Genomic DNA, 14,576 nt, shown 5'->3' on the forward strand with positions numbered 1-14,576 from the left:
GCTTCTTTTAGCTGTCTCTTCTCCAGCGCCCCCGTCCACCTACCAAAAGAGTTAGGATGAACAGAAACTGTATCAAGGATGAACTCTTCCTTCTCCTCCCTGTTCCCCATAAATGGACCTCCAGATGAACCTCACAAATGCTGCTCCTCAACTCGCCAGTTTTTCTCTACAACTTTCTTCATCTTTCCTGGCACCCGTTTCCTCCTTAAGTCTTCCCCTCTCTCAAAGACGTAAATCAAGCAAATCCTCCCACCAGAAAAATATCGGCTTTAGCTACTTCCCTTCCAAAGGGAAACGTTTTTGGCCCCACGAAGGCTTAACAAGGTGAGTGACTAAGTGTTCCGATCTGTCCGAGCCGGCTCCTGGGAGGCAGGCTTCCAGGGTTCAAACCCGGGCAGTCCAGGGCCGGCCGGCCCTCCGGCCGGACAGACGTGGGGCTTTGGAGAAGCAGCGCCTAAGGCAGGCCGAGAGCGATATTAAGGTGAACAGGGCCAGGCAGAATCCTCCCTCTCTCTCTCGGCTGCAGAGGCAGGAGGCGCCGCCGAGGTTGCGGCGGAGCCCGTGGCCCGGCCGGGCCGCTCCTTTGTCCCGGCGGCCCCCGCCCCTCGCGCGGCCCGCGCCCCCGCCCCCCGCCCCTCCCCCTCTCAGTCCCCCGCCCCTCCCCCTCTCAGCCCCCCGCCCCTCCCCCTCTAAGCCCCCGCCCCTCCCCCTCAGCCCCCCGCCCCTCCCCCTCTAAGCCCCCGCCCCTCCCCCTCCCCGTCCCCTCCCCCTCCCCCTCCCCCGGGCGCGGCTGACGCGGCCCGAGAGGAATGCGCTTCCGGAGGGCGAGAGGCGCGGCGGCGGCCTGAGGAGCGGGATCGCCGCGCCAGGGAGGCGGTGCCCGGGGGGTCGTTTCCTGCCGGGAGGCGGCCCCGCGCCGCCGAGTCTCCTCCTCCCGCCCGCGAGGAGGAGGAGCCGCCGCCGCCGCCGCCGCGCCGGAGCCCGGGAGGCCACGCCAGCTCCGGACAGGCCGAGCGGGAACCGCGGAGCACAGGCCGAGCCGATCGCGCGGGCCGGACGCCGCGGGAGAAGGTGGGCCCGGGAGGGCGGGCGGCGGGCTCGGGGCGCGGCCGGGCTCCCATGGAGGAGCAGGCGTGGGGGCCGCGGCCTCCAGGTGGATTCCAACCCGTCGGGAGGGGGAGGAAGTCGGGCCGCGGCCGCTCCTGGACCTTCCCGGCAGGGGCGCTGTCCTCGCGGGGCCGCGGTCGCGGAGGCCGGGGAGTCGGACCCACCGCTCGGACGCTGGGCTGGGCGCGGACGGGCCTCCGTGGACCTGCGTCCGGCAGCAGCCTCGGCTGCCGGGCCTCCCGGCCGGGACCACTCACCCCGGCTCCAGCCCCAAGACCCGGGCGTCGCCGCGCCGCTGGGCTCCGGGTCGCCGGGTGGGCGCGTCCTGTGGGCCCTTCCCCTAATGCTGGGTGTGGGCGTCGCGGCCGTGTCTAGGGCTCCTGCCCGGCCTGTGCCTGATTCGTGCCTTTTCCTTTGCTTCAGAACAAGTTGTATTTTTAAGAATGGTAGTATTTAACGCCTGAGCAATTTTTTTTTTCACCAGTTTTGTGCTTTTGCGTCAAAACCTGGCGCTAGTCTTTGTGATCATTACTAGTAAGTTACACTCGTTAAGGCTCCATTTCTTCCATCTGTAAAATGGGAGCAGTACCTACCTATACTAATAATAAAGCTAGTAATTATTATAACGAGACAGTGAGGGCCATGCTTATCTCTATGCACTTTACCTTTATTTTGTCGTTTAATCCTGGAACCGATCCAAAGAGGTAGGTGTTGTATTTAATCCCTGTTTTACAAATGAAGAAACTGAGGCACAGGGCGCATAGGTGGTCATTCAGCTGTGATGAGGACAACCCATGTGGTCCAGCAACCCATGTTTGAACCGCAGGTAACCTTGCATAAGTACAGTGTAGTGAAGAGAAGATGGAAGATGGAAGGCACTTAGCTCAATAAATATTATCTCCTTTTCTTTCCTTCTTGATGTAGTAGAATGACTTTAAAAAAATCTCGCTGTGTAATTGGTGATATTATCAGTAAGGTTTCTTTGGATCTGCGTTCTACATAAATATTAGTTGGGTAGAATTATTGTTATTTTTTATTGTTGTTTTGATGGTACAATAATAACAAATGCTAAGTGAATTTCGATTAGGAATTTTTCTTAAACTGAATCCAGACTTTGCAGTAGGTTGTGTATTAGACACTTTAGAAGTGGTGAGGGAACTTGACTTGCAAGTTAACCTATTCTGGATTCGTGGCCATCAGGGCTCACAGGAGTCAGGGCTGGCTTAAGAGTCCTACTGAAATGTTCACATTTGAAAATAATTTTAGTTCACTGATTAATAAGTGAGGGACTGAAGATGATTAGCTGATAAACAGAAAACACATGAAACAAATCAATGTTTTAGTTACAGGCATTTGAGGAGAAAGCCATTATACCCACCCTAGAAGTTAGTATAAAATGGAAGATGTTATTAGAATGCTAGTTAAAAAGACGGGATGTGGTTAATACTTTGCTTCTGTAAGTAGCAGACTCCAAATTCAGTCATCAGTGCTGATTTCACAGACTTAAAGTTTTTGTAATGTTGATTCTTTTTAAAAGAATGTTTTATTCTGTATTGTTTTCTAATCCCCTCAGTATTCTGTGTGTGGAAAGTATAGGATCATTAATATTGAATAAATCATTGGATTTAGGTGGCTTTCTCCTCAGCTTTCTGGTCAGGATATTTAAAAGCTGCCCCAAATTAGTGTCATTGAATGAACTTGTAGTCCTATATTGGGGTCGATAAATTCCTAATTACTTGGGCAGCTAGGGCATCTGGTTACTTTATAAAATACTGAAAATTTAAGTTTCAGGTGGTGCTTGTTTTCATGGCATATGTGTGGGTGCATTAGTTGTTCATGACTACTCTGCTGGAGTGATGAGGTGAAACATGAGATAGTTAAAATTTTAGAACTTTTGAGTTCTGCTAATTGATATTTCTGAACATGTAACAAATTCAATTAGTATGAGAGGATTCATGTGGACTTATTACCCCACTCTGCCTGGAGGGTTACGATCTGTCTGGTTGTCAGTGGAATCCTAGATTATATTGTGCAAATGTGTAAATATCTTGTTTTGCGTGAGCAAGTCTATTCTGACTGGTCATATGTTTTGGGGTTTTGTCCTTGTATGTTGTTATAGCAGAGGTGGGAGTCTTGGGGTCCAGAGGGTGGGCTGATTGGGTAAGAGTCCAGAAGAGTACCTTATTCTTCAGAACCCTGAAATGATAGCAGTATCTATAGCTGTAGAAAACTGAGAAAATTATGTATCTAGGTTACAGGAGTTGCAGTGCAGAAAACCTTCAGAACCTTAGCAGTCTTAGAATTTTCAAGAGATAAGTGAAAAAGGTGGTATTTCTTGTTCTGGAGCTGTATGCAAAAGGAGCCAAGCTATACTTTGCAGGTTTCTCATCTTTTAAATGTGAGTAATTGTGAGACTTTTGCAGAGTTAAGTTTTATTTATAAAATAATACAGAAGCCAGGTACTTTTAAGCTTTGGTTTTGGTTTGTGGCTTTGGAAGATAAGGTTAATTATATTTAGCAATATGCTAAAGCATATGTATATCATCTGATCAAGAAATGTGTGTAAGTGATAAACTGTTTCAAATATGCATAGTGCATGCATGTATAAACACACAATTCTTGAACTTGTCTCATTATACAGTCTCCAAAGTGCAGCTTCCTGGACCCCAGAGATGTATAAAATAATTCACTGGATGTAGGAAGAAAATATTAGACTGACTGTTTTTTTAATAAAGCTTAAATTTATTATTATGATTTATAATATCTTACCACAGTGCTGTAGAAGTGCATGTATTTTAGTTTATAAATACATATTTTGGGGTACACGTATTCTCAAGTTTCTTTTTGTTTTTGTTGTTAGATAGTAAAAGGAATATTAAAAAGCTTTGGAGATCCTTGGCATGGGGGATGACCTGGGTGGGGCTACAAGAACTACTTATTTTGGAGCGTGGACAGGTCAGACTTGGTGTCTGAGGTAAGAGGAGAAAGGAACTGCAGTGGCCTCGGTGTCTGGTTAGGAGGTGGCTTGTCCGAGGTGGGAAGCGTGACCGCAAGGGGGTGCTGTGCGGCTGGCCGCCTGGATCAGGGGCGTGCTGAACTGCTGAGATGCCGGGAGGGTAGTTGACTGTGCGGACTGCGAGCTCACAGCCGGCAGTCTGGTTGGGAGCCTACGGTTTGGGGGTTCTTAGTCTGTACAGGCTGACGCTCTGGCTGCAGATTAAATACTGCAGGGCACGTAGAGTGAAAAGGTGCCACCGAGGGGCCTGGAAGCACTTTCCCAGTCAAAGGCTGGGTGGAGGAAAAGGAGTCTAGAAAAAGCATTTCCCTTCCTCAGTTTCTTTGAATTACTGGTTCCTTCCTGTGATAGCTTAGTGGGGGACTTGGATATTTTCAGGTTTTTCCTTTGATGAGCTTGTTTGAGGTGAAGAGAGCAGCATCTTTAGAGAAGCAGTTTGATGTAGCAGAGGCTTCTTGATTGGGAAACCTGGGCTTTGAGCAAGCTCGGACTGAGCTTCTCTGGGACGTTTGTTGGAACACCTCACCTGGAAAGGGCTCTGGTTTCTGTATCTACATTGTAGAGCGGTCTCTTGGTTTCTCTCTCTTGCCCTGTGAGCTGAAGGCCAGCTGCTGTGTGACCTGAGTCTACAGAGGACGGGTCTTCCCTCTCCCGTGAGCAGCCCTTCTCTTGTGCCCTCGCCCCAGAGGGCATGTGGTGTGCCAAGTCACGGCTTTGAGAAAGCCTGCAAGTGCTGGCCAGTCAAGTCTGTCACTCTTAGCTCCCTGTCAGGATGGAGCTCTGTTGTCAGTAACATTTTAATCTGTTACTGTGCGAAGTGCCACTTCCCTGAGCAGTGTGGTGCTTACTGGGTGGAGGTCCAGAAGCTGACCTGCACCTTGCAGTTGAAGATACTGTCTAGTTGGGATACATTGTTTTCAGTTTAGGGAAATGTAGCAAACGCCACAGGATGTTTACACAGTGCATTGTACCAGGTAATTCTAATAGGCTTTGAGAAAAAGATCAGCTTTGGGTTAACTGGTTTTGGGGGGCCGTGAGGAGCTTGGAATGGTGTGACCAAAGAGACAAATATAGATGATGACATGGTCAAAGGACAGTATAGTTAGAAGGTAGAATACAGTCTAATTTAGCAAATAAATATTGTTTGATTACTTTGATATATGATCATACATATATAAATATATATGCCTTTATGTAATACATACATATAAATAAAATGAAGGATATTTAAAATGAAAGCCTGCATTCTTGCCCTCCAGCTCTAGTCTGGTGTGGTTCACAGACGTAATTACAATTAGTTGTAATAGAAATTTGAATTAAACAACACTGTGTTACTGAGCATACCAAAGGTTTGTCATTTATGTGCCAGACTGTATCAAGACTATCTTTTGGGACCAAAAAAAAAATCTACTTATGGTGGTCGAAAAAATTGAAAAATTTTTTGAAATTTTGGTGAAAATTTTTTTCAAATATTTTGAAATAATTCTACTTATGGTGGTTGAAAAAATTAAGAATGATGAGAAAAAGTATTTAGATGTATGGAGGTCATATTTCCGTGTATAAATGTTATTGAATGAATACATAGGTAACTTAAGCTTTCATAGTCTTTGTAGAATTAAGAATAGTAATTTATTAGCTCTCCAGTATTTCACAGTTTATTATTTATTTCAGATTGTAATTTCTTTCCTTCCCCAAAGGTGTAGTGGTGGGTCATATTTGATTATTGGAGGTGGAGATTGTAGTTTTCAAAGTTGCATTTAGTATTATGTTATTTTAGGCAAACACAACAGGAACAGTAGGGAGTGGACTTGTGCTCACTAAAAAGCAGTATGGCTTAAAAAGATTGAGAACCTTTTATTAAGTCGTCACTCAGGTTCTAATGTTTAGAAGTCAGTGAATGAGTTGAAGAGCAAGAAGAAAATTGAGTAATCAAGTAAGCTGTGATTTATAGATCACTATAAAGATATTTGCTTTACATTCATGATCATATTTTATCCTTGTAACAGTTCTAAGGTGGATATTATTCTCAGCTTTGTGCTAAGTGAGAAATTGAGTTTTACCTGTATTTAGTTAGGTGAAAATGTTTATCTATACTTACTATATATATATTTAGAATATACTCAGCCCTGTGTTTGCTTCAACCTAATACACGGCAGAGGCGAGATATGACAAAGCATATGGTCAAAGTTTATTAAAGTTTTGACCAAGTAATTTTGGAATGACTTATCTAAAAAGTAGATAAAATGACCCAAGGGAGCATAACTTACAGTTCTGCTTGACTGAAATTACGTGGAACATATATTACTCTCAAATGCTTGTCGATCCCATTAGTTAAGATGGTAAACTTGTTTTTGCTAGTTCTTTGTAAACTTGCTCCAAAGTAAATTCTTCAACCAAAGCAGCTGCTGACTTACTCTTTTCCCTTCACAGAGAAAAGCAAAATCTATAGACATAGCCAAGTGTAAAGAAGGAATAGCTCGGTAGGCTAGTTTGAAATATAGCAATTGCTGGGTAATGTCTTATCTTTTGAGTGGAAGGAGGACCTGGCAAGAATTAAGTTCAGGCAACTTTTCATGCTCATTTTGGGTCAGCCCTTAATATTATGTCTTAATAGGTTTATTTAAAATATTTAACTTTTGCTTGTTTATCTGTTTGACTGCACCAGGTCTTAGATGCAGTACGTGGAATCCTCAGTCTTCGTTGCAGCATGTGGGGTCTTCAGTTGCTGCCAGTAGGGTTTTAGTTCCCCCACCAGGGATGGAACCCAGGCTCCCTGCATTGGAAGAGTGGAGTCTTAGCCACTGGACCACCAGGGAAATTCCTTGCTCATATTTTAAGTCTTATCCTTTTGCTTATTTTATGAACTTTGAATTTATTTTATGCCCCACTACTCTTTGGAATTTAATGCTTAATCTTTTTTTTTTTTTGGTCCTCATGTAAAGGCTGTAACCTTTTTGTTGGGGAGGTGGTGGTGGTGGTATACCAGTTATCTATTTACTGGATCACTATTGGCTATAATGTTATGCTTCTTATTGCCTTGAATTATTTTGAATTCTGTGTGCTCAAGCCTGCTCTTCCTGTCATGTTAATTCTGTTCCTGTATGTTTGAGTTCTGCAGAGTAATTCAACTTAAATTTTCTCCCGTAGCTCTTTCCTCTAGTTTTGTGGTCTTACTGCGTTTGATTGCTACAAAATCTATTTGAGAGTTTCTTAATTCCTTGAAGAGCACAATGAGTTCATTCTTTTTTTTCAGGGAAAATTCTTAATTTTCTCTTTCTGTGCTGTAGAAATTTTTCGTAGTTCAGTTCCATGCCCTGACTTCCCCCCACTTTCATCTTTATCGTTGAAACTATTTCCCAAGACAGAGTGTGTCCATTCTTTATCTTCCCCTTGCACCACACGGGTGGGTGCTGATGATGGATCTCCCACTTGCTCGTTTTCATGGGGGGACGGGTAGGCACAGTTGTTGGTTAGTTGCTCAGTCGTGTCTGACTCTTGCAACCCCATGGACTATAGCCCACCAGGCTCCTCTGTCCATGTGATTTCCCAGGCAAGAATACTGGAGTGGGCTGCCATTCCCTTCTTGGAGGGATCTTCATGACCCAGGGTTCGAACCTACCTCTCCCTCATTGCAGGCAGACTCTTTACTGCTGAGCCACTGGGGAAGCCCCGGACTAGACACATTTTGTTCTGTTATTCTGTAATTTTAGGTATTGGCCCTGTTCTCAGGTGTCAAATTGCTTTTGAAGCCTGTAGCTTTGGAGTAGTCAAACCTTTGTTGTTGGGACTCAACTCAGGCTGATACCACCTTTGGGTAAGAAGGGGTCGGGGCTTATAAAAAGCCCTTTTTTTCTTCTGGGTGGGAGTTGTGAATTTTAGAAAGTTTTCTACTTCAGACTTCTATTTATCCTCCACAGTGGGTGGACCCATGGACTTCAAAGGAAATGTTGCCTGTTTGCCTTGGAGTACTTAACCTCCTTTCTTTCCTGTTTCCTCTTTTTTTCCCTTTTTCATCCTTTCTGCTAGGTTTTGTTAATCATTCATTGTAGCTTATTATTTATTTGGGCCATAGACACCTCCAGGATCACCACCGTGCACCTCTTCCTGCCAGAGAGGGGGAAAATGTTGAGTTTGAACTGTTCTTCTCACAAGGGGAAAGGTGCTGTTGCTCTTGGTGAATTCATCCCCAGCTCTCATTCTCAAGTCTGATGGTGTGAAGCAGAGCAGGCTATTATATGCTCTCCTGTGTGCTTGCTCTGCGTGGGGAGAGGCAGGGTGGACCGCATGGTAATTTCCTGAGGTGTTCCTCTTGGCTCTGTGTTCCTTTTCTGGACTGTGTTGATTTGTAAATATGAATGTGTTATTGGACTATTTATTTTTTTTCTTTTAAACACAGATACAGAAAATAGCGGTGGTGGTACAGACTTGGGATGAATCTAACCTTCTCTTTTCAGGAGAGACTTATAATATACCTCAATGGAAGTATCTGAATCTATTCCACCATTAAGGTGAAAAGATTTAAAATGTTAGGATATAAAAAAAGGAACCTTTCTTATTGGAAACCTACTTGGGCTTTCAGTTCATGCCTGGGTTCATGTCCCAGCATTGTCAGTTATTTGTCTTGTACATGGTAGATATACAATTGATATTTGACTTGGAAATCCAAGTTGTATTGAATAAAAATGTGCTCTTGTGCAAAGATTTTATAGGAAGAAATCTTTTTGGATGACTTCTTTTTGTACTGTGTCCTTTGGGGCATAGATGGCTTCTGAGCACCCAATTTTAAAACTTAAAGTAAGTGTATCTCGCCATTTTTTTAAAGTAATTTTTCTCTAAAGCATAATTGTTTAATTTCTATAAATAAAGTACATGTAAAATTTCTAAATACCTGTAAATGTAAAAAGAATATTTGTCATGTTGTTAAGAACATTAATAGATACTAGGTATGTAGCTCATAAAACCATATTTAACCTTGATAAATAAAGATGAGTTTACAGTGGAGATTAATTATGTACAGTTTTGGACAAAGGGAGCAATTGCATGTTTCTAACCACCAGAATGAGATGTTTTGGGAGAGCTGTTTGAGATTATTTATTGTTCAAAGGATGGATTATGACCCTTTGTATGCGTGCTGAGTTGCTTCAGTCGTGTCCGACTCTCTGTGACCCTGTGAACTGTAGCCCGCCAGGCTCCTCTCTCCATGGGATTCTCCAGGCAAGAATACTGGAGTTGGGTTGCCGTGCCCTCTTCCCAGGGGATCTTCCTGACCCAGGGATCGAACCTGCATCTCCTGCATTGCAGGTAAATTCTTTACCACTGAGCCATCAGGGAAGCCCTTATGACCCTTTAGTTAAAATTAAACATAGTAAGAAAATATATTAAGATGAAATGCTTTTGTAGGAATGAGACTATAACCTGTCGGTATACTCATGAAATTTGACAATTAAAATAACTTCTGTTGGCTTCCAGTCATTTTGAAGGACCAAGAAATAAACTCAAAGAACATTTTAAGTCCTTTACATTTCTGTTCTCTGAGTCAGTTCTAACAGTAGAAGAATGTTCTTTTATTTTTAAAATAGTGACTGGGTATGCCTTCCAAATATTGTAGTTTAATGGAGCACAGACTCAGGTGACAGCTTCAGATGGTCTGGTTTCAGTTCTACCTGTGTGACTTTGGAGAAGGTATTTGTGGTTTGGCTTCCTCGTATATGAAACAAAGATAATGTTGTTCCCAACTTCATGGAGTTGCTTAGAAGAGATAGCTGTTATTATTTTTATTAATTATTGTCATTTTTATAGTCACTTCCAGGTGTTAGAATAAAAGTAAAAATAAAATAAAACTTTTTGTTACAAATTACCGTAAATCATCAAAGCTCAATTACCGCATCACTCCTGGGTGTGCCTGGGGTGAGCCTTGCCCGCCCTCCAGGTGAGCAGATGGCCCTCGTGCTGTGTGGCTCTCCGTGGGCAGCAGTCTGGGTGAGCCAGACGGGTGTGCAGCCTCCCGGTCTGAGTTTCTGCTACAAGATGTCTCTTCAGGGCAGTTTCCTTCCTCCTCTTCACCTCTCCTAGACTTGCTTCCCCATACAGAAGAAGAAACCTGAAGTCATTCTTCCCTATTTCTATTTTAATTAGGTGTGTTACTCTCCACCCTGATCTTTTTTTAAGGTGATTCGTGATACTAACATTCAAAAATATCTGTGCTGTATTTAATGTGGTAATATTAAGGTTTTGATGCTTTTATTATTTTACATACAAATTGTTAGAAATATGATTGTTAGGAAGTAGAATGATCCTACTTAAATGTGGAACCTAAAATAATTATCTAATTATACTTAGCATAATAATTAGTATCTAATTAATAGTTAGCACCTGGTTAAGCCTTATTATTATTATTATTTTTTAACAGTATAGGACTTCCTGGTAGCTCAGTTGGTAAAGAGTTCACCTGCAATGCAGGAAACCTGGGTTGGAAAGATCCCCTGGAGGAGGGAATGGCAACCCACTCCAGTATTCTCGGCTGGGAAGTCTCATGGACAGAGGAGCCTGGCAGGCTGCAGGCTGTGGGGTCACAAGACCTGGACACGACTTAGCGACTAAACCACCATCACCATACACAGTATCAGGTTTTGGTATCATAGCAAAGTAATGTATTAATTTCTATAAAAAGTCAACATTAATCTGTTGTTTGCAGTTGTGTTTTTTTCCAATCCTTATACTTTATCCTTTCTTCCATATCTTGTGTTTCACCTAACATGGGTCAATTCAGAGTTTTTGGTTAAAAAATTATGATTGAAGAAAAGCCTAAACATTCAAACTTAGTTACTTCTTTATTGAATCAAGTTGTTGCTGAGCTCCAGCTGTAATGTAATAATGATAACAAGTACCATATAGGTATTGCTTATAATGTGCCAGATGCTGTTTTCAATATTTTATATTTACAACTCATGTAAACTTCACATATCTCCCATAAGGTAGAAACTATAGTGTACATTTTAAAGACGAGGAAACGGAGGCACAGATTAAATAATTTGCCAGTATCACCTGCTTAGTTAGGGGTTGATTAGAAGTTTCAGTCCAGGCATCTGACTCCACAGTCCACACTCTGAACTCTGAGCTATGCCTTAGCAAGTGGTGGTGATCACTGCACTCTGCTTGCCTTTGTTTACTTTTCTGTGGATACCTCAGAATATCCGCAGTTATCTTTAGACTCTTTGTATATTAAGTATTAAGATACTGGGCTAGGTACAGAGGATACAGAACTGACTTCCAGGAGATGACAGTTCATAAGGCAGGTCAGTCATACACATCTGCAGTAGATGGCAAAGAGCTTCGTACGCTTAATTAGTATATCTTTTAAACAGAAGTTGTTTGTGTTTGTTTTAATATATGTATGTGTGCCTATATGTCACTCACCTGGCCTAAATCCCCTCCCCAGTTCTTGCCATCGTTGAGATCTTCAGAGTTAATGCAAGTGACACTTCTCACACTCTGTTCTAGGAGTTTTCTTGCTCTTCTAATGCCAGGGGCTTTGAGTGCTGGACTAGAAACCTCACCTCCTCACTGCCTCGGGCCTCCTCTGGTTCCCGTCACTGCCTCTCGGAGCAGTTCTCTGACTCACTCTGGCTGACTGCATCTTGCCTTACCTGCTTCTGTCTTTTCAACCCCGGGGCATCTCCAGCCAGCCCTCTTGTCTGTTGGTGGGGAGAGAAGCCGGCAGCAGCCTTCTGGTTGGATGTACTGTTGTTCTTGGAAGCCCCTTGGGGCAGACTTTTACCTGTGGGGACTAGAGCTGAGGCACATCTTCCTAGTGACCCTTCTCTGGACACACCTTCCACAGTTGTCCCTCAGTATCCGAGGGGGATTGGTTCCAGGACACTCCTCCTCCCCAAGCAGATCCACAGATGCTCATATCTCTTTGAGAGGGTGTAGTTCTTGCATGTAACCTATGCACATCCTCACGTACGCTTTGTCACCTCCAGATGATGCCTGATTCAATGTAAATACTATGCAGAGTTGCCTGTGCAGGGCACCTTCAGGTTTTGCTTTGTGGAACTCTGCAATTAAAAAAATTTATTTCCATCTGTTGTTGGCTCAATCTGCTGATGGAACCCATGGATTCAGAGGTGAACTGTATACACTTCTCAAGACTTCTCAGGAAGACCAAGCCCTTGGGCACCCCTGTGGTAGCTAAAGTGCCCTGGCCTTTTCTCTTCTTGGTTCGCCGTCTTCAGCACGTCTCATTCCCCGGTCACCCTCTGAGTGAGCTGCCTGCACGCCTGCTCTCGTCTCAGACTCTGCTTTGGGAACGGACCCCAGCCAACCCAGTTCCCATAGCTGTCTCCTCACCTCGACCTTTTACCCAAGACTGCCCACCCCTGAAATGTTGCACCTGGCTCTTTAGCCCTTTCCCTCACCTGCACCCTGAAATCTAGGCCCTTGACTGTGTCCTCCTCTCCTGCCCCTTCCCCCTCCTGCACTCGCTCTGGAAACAGTGGCATTAATTCCGCAGTTTCAGGTTGGAGTCTGAGGACCCATGGAAGGTGGTCTCAGCAATTTGACTGTTTGTACAAGAATTTCTAAAAACTTTGGGGTTTTGTGCTAATAATTAGAATAATAACCAATAAGTGGATGATCTGGTTGGCCACCTTATAACTGAGTGTGTGTAAGTAGTATTTCAGTGCCTATGTTTGTGTTGCTTGTATATGTAAATGGCTTTTGGTTCATGATGTACAAGCGCCTAGAGTGTGAGGCATTTTATACCTAGCCGAAAGTTGGCTTGTGTATACTTAAGTGGATTGAAAATTGTTATCCCTAGGGTATCTATACTAACAGTTTGCTATTTAAAGAAGGTCTGTGTATTAACTAATTCCGAGAAACTCTTCTTTCCTGGGCTTCTAAATAATGTCCAAGAAAAATGACATACGGTTTAACATATTTCAGCATAAGTTTTGAGCACTGATTTTGTACCAAGCACTTATAGGTCCTGTCACTGAAGACACAGGAAAGATTGTGTCCTTGGCGCTTAGAATCCATCAGGGCAGATTATTACCAGGTAGTTTCAGGTGAGATGACTGTTAGAAATGTGCCTTTATAGATCAGGGTGTCCAGGACCTGCTGGGTCTCAGCACCACTCCATAATCCTGTTGCGTCGTCTTGATTTTCTTGTCTGCCAACTCCCCTCCCCCTTTCTTCCAGCACCTGTCCTTGCTTCCTATTTCAGGAAGAAACATAGCTGTCAGGCCTGACCTCGCTCAGCTTCTCACCCCCCCTGCCCTGACTTAGAGAAAGATGCTATACCTCTCTTCAGGGAAGTGAGCCCTTGTGCTCCATCCCTCTTTACTCCAAGGAGCCTGGCTCTGGCACTCTTTCCTTTCTTCTCTTAGGTCTGCCTTCAGCTCTCCTCTCTGTCCAAGTATTCTTCAGTCTCATCCATCTTCAGAATTTCATTGCCACCCACAACTCTTGGGTTTGTGTCTCTAGCCCTGAAATCTTGAAAGCCACACCCGTAGGTCTTAACTTCCCACTTAATATCTTTCCTCGGTTTCACATCGGCATTTCACAGTCACATTTCTAAATCAAAATCAGTATTTTCTCCCCTAACTCCATCTCTCTCTGTCTTCCTTATTTGAAAGTGATGATCCTTTCTCTAGCCATTCCTTACCTAAGCAGCCTCAGACTCCCCCAAGCACCTCTGTCTGTCCGTTGTTACTCTGAAGCCTGGGCAGTATGCTCTGTAACTGTCCAGTAGCTCGTGTCTTGCCATTCATCCTCTGCCCCACTGGTTTTCTGTCACATATATGTTGTCGTGGTACTACCCTGAGCCATTTTTTCCCAGCTTCCTTGGTACATGTAGCATAGAATCTAAACTCTTAGCATGAATGGCATTTAAGACTCTGTAATGTTACTGTAACCTCCTGCCTTGTTGGTCTCGGTCTCTGTTATTTCTAGCTTATAATTTGTCAAAAATACTTAAGTACTTTAAGGTTTTTTTTTTTTTTTTTTTTAGCTCTATGACATTTTAAGATTGTAACATAATGTAATTTATTCTTATTGTAGAAAATTATGGGGATAAAATAATCACTCACCCCGCTGACCAGATTTAACTACAAGTAATGCTTAAGTACATTTTTTCTGTAAAGTTAGACCAAATCAATTCCAGTTTGCGGAGAGAGAGAGAAGTCACCCAAACATGTCTGTTTAGTAATGAGATTGGAAAGAAGATACTGCAGTTCTTGTCATGACTCTGGCCTTGACATGCGGACCTCTGGCCTGGGGTGTTTGTCTGCAGGGCCGGCTGCGGTTCCAGTCTCCGGGAAGCCTCGGAACTTGTCCTGGCAGGTTGTGACATCCTCAGTGCACTTTGCTTATCTTCCTTACGGAAACCATCGTGTCACATTATAGTTATTTGTAATTTTTGTCTTTGAACGGAAAATTCCTTGAGACAGAAATC

At 43.7% G+C, this 14,576-nt stretch overlaps 1 protein-coding gene across 1 annotated transcript in view; it reads left to right on the forward strand.

Annotated features, from left to right (window-relative positions):
* The first annotated feature begins 936 nt into the window (after positions 1–936).
* ITGB1 (integrin subunit beta 1) overlaps positions 937–14,576 on the forward strand; it is a 44,030-nt gene continuing 30,390 nt past the window's right edge. The window contains exon 1 of the mRNA XM_061126166.1: positions 937–1,071. The gene's annotated coding sequence lies outside the window, so the exon portion shown is untranslated. The remainder of the gene's footprint in view (positions 1,072–14,576) is intronic.

Source organism: Dama dama, chromosome 23 (genome assembly GCF_033118175.1).
Source record: "Dama dama isolate Ldn47 chromosome 23, ASM3311817v1, whole genome shotgun sequence".
Lineage (NCBI taxonomy): Eukaryota > Metazoa > Chordata > Mammalia > Artiodactyla > Cervidae > Dama > Dama dama.